At 30.3% G+C, this 12,450-nt stretch overlaps 1 long non-coding RNA gene and 1 other non-coding gene across 5 annotated transcripts; one reads left to right on the top strand and one right to left on the bottom strand.

Moving 5' to 3' along the window:
* Window positions 1-82: 82 nt before the first annotated feature.
* On the top strand, window positions 83-156 carry TRNAV-AAC. The gene has a single exon. It is a non-coding gene; the product is annotated as a tRNA-Val (tRNA).
* A 3,259-nt stretch (window positions 157-3,415) lies between these two features.
* LOC125197359 lies at window positions 3,416-9,398 on the bottom strand. Of its 4 annotated transcripts, XR_007172071.1 has the most exons (7): window positions 9,264-9,398; window positions 9,085-9,119; window positions 8,690-8,765; window positions 8,519-8,591; window positions 6,655-6,707; window positions 4,578-4,688; window positions 3,416-3,646 (listed from the first exon to the last, which is right to left on the bottom strand). It is a non-coding gene; the product is annotated as an uncharacterized LOC125197359 (long non-coding RNA). The 4 variants fall into 4 exon arrangements; XR_007172054.1 differs by lacking the exon at window positions 6,655-6,707; XR_007172061.1 differs by lacking the exons at window positions 6,655-6,707; window positions 9,085-9,119.
* Window positions 9,399-12,450: the final 3,052 nt, after the last annotated feature.

Raw genomic sequence — 12,450 nt, 5'->3', positions numbered from 1 at the left:
CTATTAAAATGACACTCGAACACGAGTAATATCGAAGTAAATCAATTGTAGTAACAAATTAAACAACGAAACAATAGAAGATGGTTTCGTGGTGTAGTTGGTTATCACGTCAGTCTAACACACTGAAGGTCTCCGGTTCGAACCCGGGCGAAGCCAAATTGTATTATTTTTTGTACTCTATGTACATTGAATTCACTTTGGCTTGTTAGCTTGAGCTACCAATGAAACTTAGCTTGAGTTCCCAATCTCAACATTGCCTTTGCTAGCAAACTTCAGTAGTAGTGTAATCAGCTTTAGAGTGCACCATTTCTCCACTAATTGTTGATAAACTAAATATGTTAATGCAGTTTTATAGAAGCAAATTGTATTAACATTAATTTTTTAAATGCCACTACTTTTAAAAATACAACAAGTAAAAATTTGGAATTTTTTTCCCAAGGTGGATGAAATTCAGAGATTCCCAAAAAAACTTGATTTTGGCTTCCAAAAATCCTTGCTTTAGTCACCTAATCCTAACCTTGCTATTGGATCACTAACTTCTTCATGAGAGAAACTTAATTTTGCAAGCTAATTTGATTTTTTTGATTGATTTGATAATCTAACCAGCTTTTGGCGGTAGAGAATTAGTGTAGGAATTGCCATTTTTATGGAGTACATTTTTTTTGCATTCATTGTGTTCTTTTTTTTTTTTTCTGTTTTTTTATATATATATTTGGGAGAGAATGTCCATTAATGTGGCGTTGAAGTTCCATTAAAAAATTTCAATTGAAAATAATTTTATGCATATTTACAAATATATACAATTGGGACAATTACATTAATTTAATAAATTATTTTTCAGAACATTGCTTAATGTATTACTAAGAATAAAATAAAAATGATTGAATGGATGGACTCTAAATAGACGTTTCTGTCTAAGAGAAATTATTCATTTCAAATTCATTGGCCAAATTTTTTGGCCTGCATTAATAAACTGGTTTGATTTTTTTACAGTGATAGATAAATTAATCGCTTTTTTTCTTTATTTGGAGCTATTCCTGTTATCCTTTTGTTTAATCGCGTAAAGATAAATTTAAAAAGTTAACCAGTGTTAACCCCGCCACTATCTATCCGCTGGCTAAAAAACATTGTAATGGAATAAAATAACAAATACTAAGTAACAAATCAATCAATACATATATAAAGCCCCAGTTTTTTTTGGCCCATTTTTCCCGCCTAACTTAATGAAATTCTTGCTAACCATACTACATAATTCAAGAGACATATATTATCAAATATTATTCCAAGTAATACTCATTTTACAGCAAGATAGGCAGATTGGCAGCTGTGTCAGATTATATGGGAACTATAAATTGATCATTCCAAGACAAATAAATATCCAACAGCTATCTAACACAACAAGTAAGCATCCACTAATTATCTTGCATAACATGAAGCAGACTGGAGTTATTTATATTTTAGATTCCATGTTTTGCCTCTTAGATAAGACAACTTCTACACTTTCTGTACTTGAAAAATTGGCTGATCATTATATACCCTATAAAAAACAATAAGAACGGTTATAGAATAATAAGACCAAACAAATTGCTCACAAAATGCAAACAATTAACATCTGCATAACAAATAATAATACTGCAACAAATTGCAATAAAACCTAAAGCTGCCCAAGGTTTATCGAACCGGCGGTTAAAACCGAAACCGTAACCGCCGGTTACGGTTCCGAACCGAAACCGTGAGAAATATCTCTAACCGAAATCGTGAATTTTAGAACCGTGGTTCGGTTCAGGTTCCAAAATTTTCGAACCGAAACCACGACCGAACTATCGGTTAACCGGCGGTTTCACGGTTCCGAGCCGCCACTGCAATGATAAATTTAAACATAGTTAATCCTTATATTAAAACTATACTCCACTAAATAAAACATTGTTGAATGATCCGATTTTTGAGTTTTATACTTTTATAAGTAACTTTCATTTTTGGAATTAGTAATATTCGTGGAAACAGTAATGTGGGACGAAATTTTGCAGCAAAAATAGCTTTATAATACTACTCCCTCCGTCCCATTTTAGGAGTCCCGGTTGATCAATTTTGGGCGTCTCGCTTTAGGAGTTTCGGTTGAGATAAATTAATAAAAAATGCCTACGAAGTGTTAAAAGTGGGTCTCAACATCACTACAACTAATGAAAAAATGTTAAAAGTGGGTCCCAACATCCACTATAACATTTATTTATTGGACACTCAATTAAAAGTGGGTCTCAACTTCCACTACAATATTTATTTATTACACATTCAAACACTTTTTTCTTAAAACATGTGTCCGACTCAACCGTGACTCCTAAAGCGGGACGGAGGGAGTATTTGATAAAATTGGATGGTAATTTGGAAAACGAAAAGATAATAAAATAAAATAAACTAAATTACAAGATGGAGTCTATGGAGTATGGACCATTGATTATGATAATAACTTTATAATACTATTTCGTATTTTATTTAACACAATTATTTATGTATGGAGTCTATGGAGTATGGATTATTATTAATAAATATTTATTGAACATTGTTTAATAAAACTTAGAAGAATTGATTACTTTATATAAAACATAATACTCTAATTAACATTGATTAATGAAATTGTAGTCTTCAAAATTGATTGGTTGGCGGTGGGTGATGGCTACACAATTCAAAATTGATTGCACAAAACATCATTTTTTTAATTTTTTTTTTTGAAATGTTCATTTTAAATTCAAATTGGATCTCATTCCCCCTATTTATATCACTTTATAATTTGTTTGTAAATTATATCATATTGTAATTTGTTTGTAAATCTTATCATATTGTAATTTGATATCATTTTCACTTTACTCGTCCTAATTCAATTTAAACTATCCATTTCCTTGTTTCAATTTATTTTATGAATTTCAAACTACATGGCAAAAAAAATTAAGAGAAAAAACCGCGAAACCGTGAAACCGAACCTAAACCGCTACGAACCGTCCAAAAACCGGCAGTTCGGAATCGAAACCGAAACCGCCGGTTTTCGAACCGAAACCGAAACCGTGAAACAGCCTCACGGTTCGGTTCTGGTTCCATATTTCCGAAAACCGGAACCGGCGGTTTCGAACCGAAACCGCCGGTTCATGAACCGTGGGCAAGTCTAAATAAAACCTAGAACATTTGAAGAACAAATACCTATTACACATGAATAATGACAGATAATAACTTATTAAGTTTATTGAAATCTGATATTTGATTGACTAATATCAATATTTAAAATAAATCTATACATATATAAAGCCCCAGTTTTTGTGGGCCCATTTTTCCCGCCTAACTTAATGAAATTCTTGCTAACCATACTACATAATTCAAGAGACATATATTATCAAATATTATTCCAAGTAATACTCATTTTACAACAAGATAGGCAGATAGGCAGCTGTGTCAGATTATATGGGAACTATAAATTGATCATTCCAAGACAAATAAATATCCAACAGCTATCTAACACAACAAGTAAGCATCCACTAATTATCTTGCATAACATGAAGCAGACTGGAGTTATTTATATTTCAGATTCCATGCTTTGCCTCTTAGATAAGACAACTTCTACACTTTCTGTACTTGAAAAATTGGCTGATCATTATATACCCTAAAAAAACAATAAGAACGGTTATAGAATAATAAGACCAAACAAATTGCTCACAAAATGCAAACAATTAACATCTGCATAACAAATAATAATACTGCAACAAATTGCAATAAAACCTAGAACATTTGAAGAACAAATACCTATTACACATGAATAATGACAGATAATAACTTATTAAGTTTATTGAAATTTGATATTTGATTGACTAATATCAATATTTAAAATAAATCTAAAGAAATATGAATTCAGTGAGTTAACTTTCTCAAGTTTAGATGTCCACACCTATAACTAACTTTTGCATAATAAACAGTAAGGCCAGATGTTGCAGCAAAACCAAAAACATATCAAGAACCAATGAGTATTAGATATGAATACATTGAAAAATAAAATTAAGTTCAAATATCCAAAGGATAAATTTACTATCTGGAACAAATGAATAATAATAACAAATTAAAATTAAAAAAATGTACAGAAATTAAAATTTTAAATTTACTATAAATAGAACAGAATGCAGAGATAAATGCTTTCACTAATTGGTAGAGAGTAATAAGAAATGTACATACCTAATTTTAATTTACTAACACATTTATATATTTAAAAATAAATCTCAAGAAAAATAAGTTGACAGGTACACACCTTAACAACCTAACAAGTACATACTAATTGTCTTTAGTCCAGAACTAAGTTTTACATGACAAATAATAAAGGCACAAGTTGCAGCAAAACCTAAAACATCACTAAATCTGAAGTTAAACTACGAGCTCAACAAAAACTATGTTTATTACACATGATTCTATTGAAAAACTAATTTTAATCCAATTATCCAAAGGATATATGTAAAATCATATTCAAATTCAAATTTCAAAAAATGAGCTAAAGCACACACACTCCTCTATATATAGAACAAAAGACAAGGAACAAATGCACTCACCATTTCAGATTCTATATTCCAACAATGCCTCTGTTTACTTTGCTAAAGATCTTCAACCATATACTTCCAAGTGGGTAATCAAAACTAGATGTGTTAGAGCATATGAAGTTTCTGCAGGAAGCAACAAGACAAATATAAGCTCCCTTGATTGTGTTCTTGAAGATAAGGAGGTATGCATCTAACTTTACAGTTTTATTATCAGTAATGAGATATTCTAAATTCTACATATTTTTATTGCAGGGGAATCAGATTCATGCAAGTTTCCCACGTGATATAATGCATAAATTCAAAGACCAAATCAAAGAAAACAAAGTTTTTGTATTCGCAATTTCTTTGTGAATAGAAACCGTGTAACAAACAGAGTCACTACAAACGAACACCGCCTATTTATGAACACAAAAACTGAAGTTCTTGAAGTGGAAGACCTCAAATTTCCAGAACATGTCTTCCAGTTCAATAATTTCAAGGAAGTGGCAGAAATAAAAAGAATTGATAAGGAGCCACTATTTGGTAGAATTCCTTTTACATTTCGTGATTTTTGTTAAAGCTTTATACAAATTATATACTAATTTTATTTATTTATTAACACAAATATAATGGGTGTTGTGGTGGATATTGGAAATGAGGTGACACAAGGAAACTCTAAACTCCTAGAGTTGCAGATCATGGATAAGTAAGACATCTTTGCTTTGATATATGTTTTAACCAAATACTAAGTCACATATTAAATTTTCTATAACTAGGCACAAGAAAATTTATTGCACATTGTGGGGAGAACATGTAGACTCTTATTTACATCAAATGGAGACTTCTAAAAATGAAACCATTCCAATTATAATTGTGAGATTCTGCAAGGTCAACATGTTTAAAGGTAATGATTTGATTTGTACAGCAACATATAGCATTTATAATATATCACAGGAACTATATATTTTGTATTCTAATATTTATATGATAAAATGCAGGTCAAAACAGGGTTGAAACATATTTTAATGTCTCCAATGTGCTACTAAACTTTGACTGTAAAGAAGTACATGATCTACGCAAATGGTAAACAAACACTTAGTAGAAAAACATTTTATAGACACAAGTTATGAAATCTATTCTAATAACCATACCACACAGGATTTATCGAGATGCAAGGATTAGTCTTACCAAACACAATGTTGGAAAAATTATCAAAAAGGCTCTTGATGAATATGAGGATCTAAAAATAACAAGTCTTGAGGATGTACTATGCTTAGAGGTTCTTTGCAATATAACTTATACATTTGTATTATTCTAATTCTAATTGCATAGTAGATAAAAAAATTATTATGTAATTAAGTTTGTTGATGCATGGACACAGGAAGGAAACTACTGGATTTGTGGAAAGATAGAGACTGTGCTACCTCACTATGGGGAATGGTTCTATTTGTCATGCAAAATATGTGGCAAAAAAGTTGATAAAAAAGGAGAACAGTACTACTGCACCAAATGCACTAAACACTATCATGAAGCAATTGAAAGGTACTATCTCTTTTAAAGCAGTTTATCTGTTACTCCCTCCGTCCCAGATAATTTGGGACACTTTGACCCGGCACGAGTTTTAAGAAATCTAATGGAAAGTGAGTTGAAAAAGTTGGTGGGATGTGGGTCATACTTTTAAAGTACTATTAGTATTATAATAAAATGTGAGTAGAAATGAGTTAGTGGAATATGGGGTCCACTACTAAAAATGGTAAAAATGGGACAAATTATGTGGGACGGCCCGAAATGGAATACTGGGTCGAATTATCTGGGACGGAGGGAGTATATATTAGTATTTCAAAAGAGAACTAATAAAATTGTTTATTACAGATATAGGTTTGTTTTTAATGTAGTAGATTCAACCTTCAATGCATCACTATTGATATGGGACAGAGAGAGTCGCCAAATGATGGGAAAAAAAGTTGGAGAGGTTGTACTAGCAGATAATGAGGTATATAAATATAAATACATATATCAGTTTTAAATAACAATAATTTAGGCTTGTAAACCAATATTATTTATTGAATAAAACAATTTTATTTTCAGGTAGGAAAAGAGGACTTCATACCATCAGAAATTGAAGAGAAAATCCTTGGAAAAACTTTTCTATTCAAAATTATCCTGCGTAATGACATGGAATACAGAGTGAATTACCATTTTAGTGTTATCAAAATATGCACTATACCACATGTAATAGAGAAATATGTGCCAGCATCTCTTATATCACAAAATACTGAATTAGGAGAATCAAGCTTAAGTTTCAGTGACCTTCTCTTTGGATCAGACATTCTTAATGAGGTATATATTCTCAAATACAAAAAATTTATATAATAATCATTGCAAAGGGCAAACATAATTTTTGGTTGTTGTATTGGCAGATGGGAGATGATGGCATGCATAAACCAGTTGCATCAACTAAAACATGTGCAAAAGGTGAAGAATGGATTATGAAAGCATCACTCAAAAGAAACTTGGAGGAAGATTTCGACAATTGCATGCAGGAAAAAAAGCTGAGTAATGAAGAGCAGGAGGCTTGAAGATTGATGCTTAGGGTTTAAAATCAAGAAAAGGCCAATCCTTTTGTCTTTTGGATCTGATGTTTTATTAAAACCATTAGACTGTAAATAGAGGGCATTAGTATTATTATCACTTAGATGCAGTGAATGCAATTAAGATTGGCCTGTTATGTATTAGGATTTTCCTGCTGCTTTAGTATGTGGAATATAAGTAATGTCTATTAGTATTTTAGTTTCAAATGCTAAATATAATTAAAAACTATTTTTATATATCAAACTAAAACTACAATAATTTTATAAAAGCAGAATTTAAGGGGACAAACAATCACTATATCTACTAAATAAATAAAATAAATATTATTTAATGTAGTTAATTAATTAATACACTTAGGTATTGTGTAACATCCAAACCTTGAAATAATCTTGAAATAAAAGCAGTACATAAGAGGAAAGACAACTCAATCAATAATAAATGAAGTTGATTATTTATTAATAAAATAAGGTGTAGTAATTTATTTACTAATACACTAAGATGTAGTGTAACATCCAAAAGTGGAACTAATGCAACACATAAGATAACAAATAATTGAATCAGATATATAAATAACATGTTGTGAAATATAAAAAAAAACATTTTAAAAACATGCAGTACATAAGATTATAATACAAAAAAAGTTTGAAAGCAAAAATAATCCAACACATGATAGAAAAGAAATAATGTAAACAATTAACAAATAATCTTAATTCTTAAAATTACAAGCATACATATGGACTAATTACTAAAATTTAAGTGGACTCTGTATTCACCTAATAAAAGCAGATATATGCAGATTTTTTGACCATTAGTTATCTAACAAGTTAGAAAAGTTGTTTAAAATTGAGTTAACTCAATATTACACTAAAGAAGCATTCATTGACCAATGGTTATTGGTCTCTTTTAATAAAGTTGCATTGTTAACCGTGATCTGTGATAAACCTTTACTAATACCTATATCAACTCATAATTACATAGGTGATCACAATTAAAATTTAAAATATTATTTAACAGTGGACAAACATGAATACTCTCAGAAGAAGAATTTTTAAATCACACAGAAGACTCACCACTCAGTTAATCATTTAGATATTATGCTACTCCTTTATTTCGTAATAATAATACTATTACTGAGTATGTGCATATTTGTTGTTAACAGAAATTAAAGATTGAGGAAGAAGACAATATAGGCCACACTCTGCAACCAACAAATTATTTGCTTTGATGTCAAAGAAGACAAGCACTATGAAAAGGCTTACAAAATCTACAAAGCTTACTTTATCTATTGAAGCCCAAACACAAAACAAGACATGTATTTTCAATATATGTTTTAAGCTTTGTAAAATGAAAATTATGCAGTTAGGTAGAAGTTTAAGACATACCTAATGCAACATATTAACATGAATTCGGATGAAAATTGATATTGATCGTTTTCTTCTCCGGTTTCACTTTAAGCTACATATATGTAATTTGATGTCAATACCTACATGTTAAAGAAATAGTTCCCTAATAGAGAGTAAATATTAATGAGTAGAAGGAATAAGAAACTTAACTTATTGATACAATAGTTTGTATGCACTGCAAATTTGTCTCCAGATCATCTTTTCAGCGTTGTTTCAATCCTAAAGACTAAAGAGATATAGATTAGATTGAGGTAAACATCTATATGTGCAAAATCTTCGAAAAAATTTAGAATGCAACTGGAGATTCAAAAAAATGATTAGTATTTCACAAAAAAATTTAGCGGAATGAGCATACTTTACATGCCCATATAAATCACAACTAAAATACGACTTAACTTCCATCACATAATCAAGGAAGCCCTAACAATAGTTGTAGATTTATGCTTAAATGTTAGATCTACAGCCGCAAATAATGTAGAGTAAAGTACAAAAAAAAATTCTTAGATAAAAATTACAGATCTGGAGTATGAATGTTAGTTCCTAACCATTGAGGGTCAGGAAATTGGCTATTCCATCATTTCTGTAAAAAATTCAAAACTATAAGAAAAGATTAAAATTCCAATATAGATCTAAATGTGATGCGCTCCAGTCACGCTAAAAATCGCAGTTAACATAGATATATGGTAATAAGGTAGATCTAGAACCGAGATTAGTGTAGGATGACCTCTTCTTCACAGATCAGGAGCATTTTTATGGATTCCTACCCATTGAGGTGCAGGAAATAGCCACTTCCATCATTTCTGATCAAAAAAATCGAAAACTATAGAAAAGCTTCAACTCGATTGTTCTTAAAAATAAGCAATCTGGGTTAAGCTTTGAATACTATTTTATAATAAATCTAACAAAAATAAAAAAGGATGCATTTCATATAGAGTGAATGTGAATATTGAAAAAGACATATTAACAAACAAATAGAGAATGCGTTTGATTTGAGCACTGGAGAAAATATGAATTGATTTTATAAATGAAGATAAATTTAGGGTTTGCTTATATTAATGAGCATTTATTTTGTGGGCTTTTGGTAGATGTGGTGTTTTTTATTCCATTAGGGTTTGCTCATATTAATGAGCATTTATTTTGTGGGCTTTTGGTAGATGTAGCGTTTTTTAGTCCATTACTAGACCAAAAAATGCCTAATTGTTTGCATTCACTGCTCTCTCATCATACATATCAAATAGAAGTAGTATATATAATATTTTGGGGAAGGATCCTATGCTAACGGAGGAATTCACAACACCCTTTCCATTATATTTTCCATTTTCCTTTTTTTTTTGACATGTCAATTAATTAAAATAACAATAATATTCAGTGTTTTGATTTATAATTAGTTATTTTTATTTTTTTTAGTTTTTTGTTGTTTTTGTGCACGTTTTATTAATTATATATCTTTACAACATGTCTATTGCAGAAAAAAAAAATATTATTGTGTATATAGTTGTTATTACTATAATTTAGCTTATATAAAAATATTAACTAATGTCAAATTTGAAAATTAGAGTTTATTGTTATATTAATAAATTAATCAAATCTAATGTGGGAGAGAAAGTGTGAGGGGGAATAGATATTTAATGTAAGAGAAATTAAAACAAAAAAAGAAAAAGAAAAAGAGAGCATTGGTTTTGTGTCGGCGGCGGCGGCGGCGATTTGGTGGTTGTGTGGATTTTCCGGCATATTGCCGTGGATGCATCGGTAAGGTTTCATGGAACGGCGCCATCAAGTGTGTTGGGAGAGAATAGCTTTTATATGGTTGTATAGATTATGGTTTTGATCTCAAGTGCATTAGTTTAATTAGTTATAGTCTAATTAATTCAATTAATTTCGTACTAATCTAATGTAATATATTTAGGCTCATTATTTGGCCTTTTTAATGTAGATGGGCCAATTTAATAAATAGGATTGGGCTATTCTTATTATTTTTTGGGCATGTGTTTTAATTTTTATTGGGCCGTTTAATAGTGTTTTGGACTTTATAATTCTTATATAATTATATTTAATATTTTGGTATTTAGCTCTAATATTTTAATTTTATTATATTTTTGAAATCTATGTATTTAATATTTTATATTTTAATATGAATAATTTATGCCTAAATGAAGTTATTTTATTCATAATATGATGTAATTAGGTACATATAGTTTTCAACATTTTGGTTAAAACTTTTGACATTTTTGTTCTTATTCAAGAGTTTTATAACTAAGGAGTATTTTCCAAAACCTATAATAAGAATATTTTGGTTTTGCTTAAGTTTTATTTGAACTATTCTATTAAATTTTTATAGTTAATAAGAATAATTTGGTTTATAGAAGTATTCCTTGAATTATTTTTTGTTTAACTCAAATGTACTAATATTTTTTTTTTGAAGCTTATGTTGGTGGATCCGTTGAAAGTCCTATTATTATAAGTGATGTTGTTCGTGATGAACTTACGGAAGAGAGCACTATTGTTTCGTCTTCATTGTATCAATGTGGTGGCATTTTTTATTTCTATTAAGATTTAATTTTATTAATTTTTTATTTATGTAAATTTAATGCATATGGGTATACTACATTGATAACTATTTTTATTGTTTATCTTTTTTAGTATTATTATAATAATTGAAAATTAAAATTATTATATTTAACCATTTTATTGCTCTTAATTTATTTTAGTTTTTGTTTTCTATTTTTATTTGTAAATATGTTAATAGAAGTACAAATTTAATGATATATAATTTTTTATTTGTAGATTATTGGGATATTGGTGATGCTTTGTTCTCCTGTTCGCATTGTGGTGCATTGTTTTGGTATGAGGAACGTCTTGGCAAACCGAATAAACCCAAGAGTCCGAGATATTCCCTTTGTTGTATGAATGGGAATATTGAGCTTCCTTTGATGATAACTCCTCCCGAAGTTTTATTGCGTTTGATGTTCTCTAACGATGCCAAAAGTGTTCACTTCTTGAAAAATATCCGTTCATATAATTCTATGTTTTGTTTTACTTCTTTGGGAGGTAAAATTGATAATAGTTTAAACACCGGTCGTTCTCCTCCTATTTTTCGTTTACATGGTGATTCACTTGGATTTTACATGATTTCAGAGGGTAGTTTTACTTGAATTTGATCGTATATTGTGTATTTTGAGACATGGTTTATAGCTACTTCTCTATGTTATTGGTATTTTGACCATTTTGTGAAGAATGTGTAGAAAAAGGGTCGAAAATGAGCTTAAATGGCGAAAGGTGGAAAAAGGACGAAATTGCAGCACGAGGCTGGCGACTCGCCAGCTTCGCATCAGTACCAACCTGGCGACTCGCCGGGTCCTTCGCCCAGAATTGCCGAGAGCAGCTGGCGACTCGCCAGCTTCACCGTACAACGAACCTGGCGACCCGCCAGGTTCGGCCGACAGATCCAAACAAGGAAATTTCGAGCCCTATTTAATCTAATGTGCATGGGACGCCTCCTAAAACATTCTACACGCCTTCAACTCCAAAAATACTACTTTTTCACCTAGGAAGAAGAGAAGAACGAGCAGAGGACGAGTATTCATCGCAAGATTGAAGACGAGACCTCCAATCCGCCCAATCCAATTCTAGGAGTTTCTACTTTTAGTTTTATTCTTGTTCAAACAATGTTTTTGAATATTTCTTTGAATATTTCTTTGACTTTTGTGATGAACATGAGTAGCTAAATCCTTCGTAGAGTTCTACGGGGGAGATACAATCATCCTTATGTTTAATTCATTTCCTTTTTCTACGCCTTGGCTCATGTGGTTATTTTGATTTCTTCTGTGCTTATACATTTATTTGACTGATCACCTTATAAATGCATGTGGATTTTACTACAAGAACTGAGAAGTGAGTAGTTTAATTTGAAA

This window comes from Salvia hispanica, chromosome 1 (genome assembly GCF_023119035.1).
Source record: "Salvia hispanica cultivar TCC Black 2014 chromosome 1, UniMelb_Shisp_WGS_1.0, whole genome shotgun sequence".
NCBI classification, from domain to species: Eukaryota; Viridiplantae; Streptophyta; class Magnoliopsida; order Lamiales; family Lamiaceae; genus Salvia; species Salvia hispanica.
This window is presented reverse-complemented; position numbering and strand designations above follow the sequence as displayed.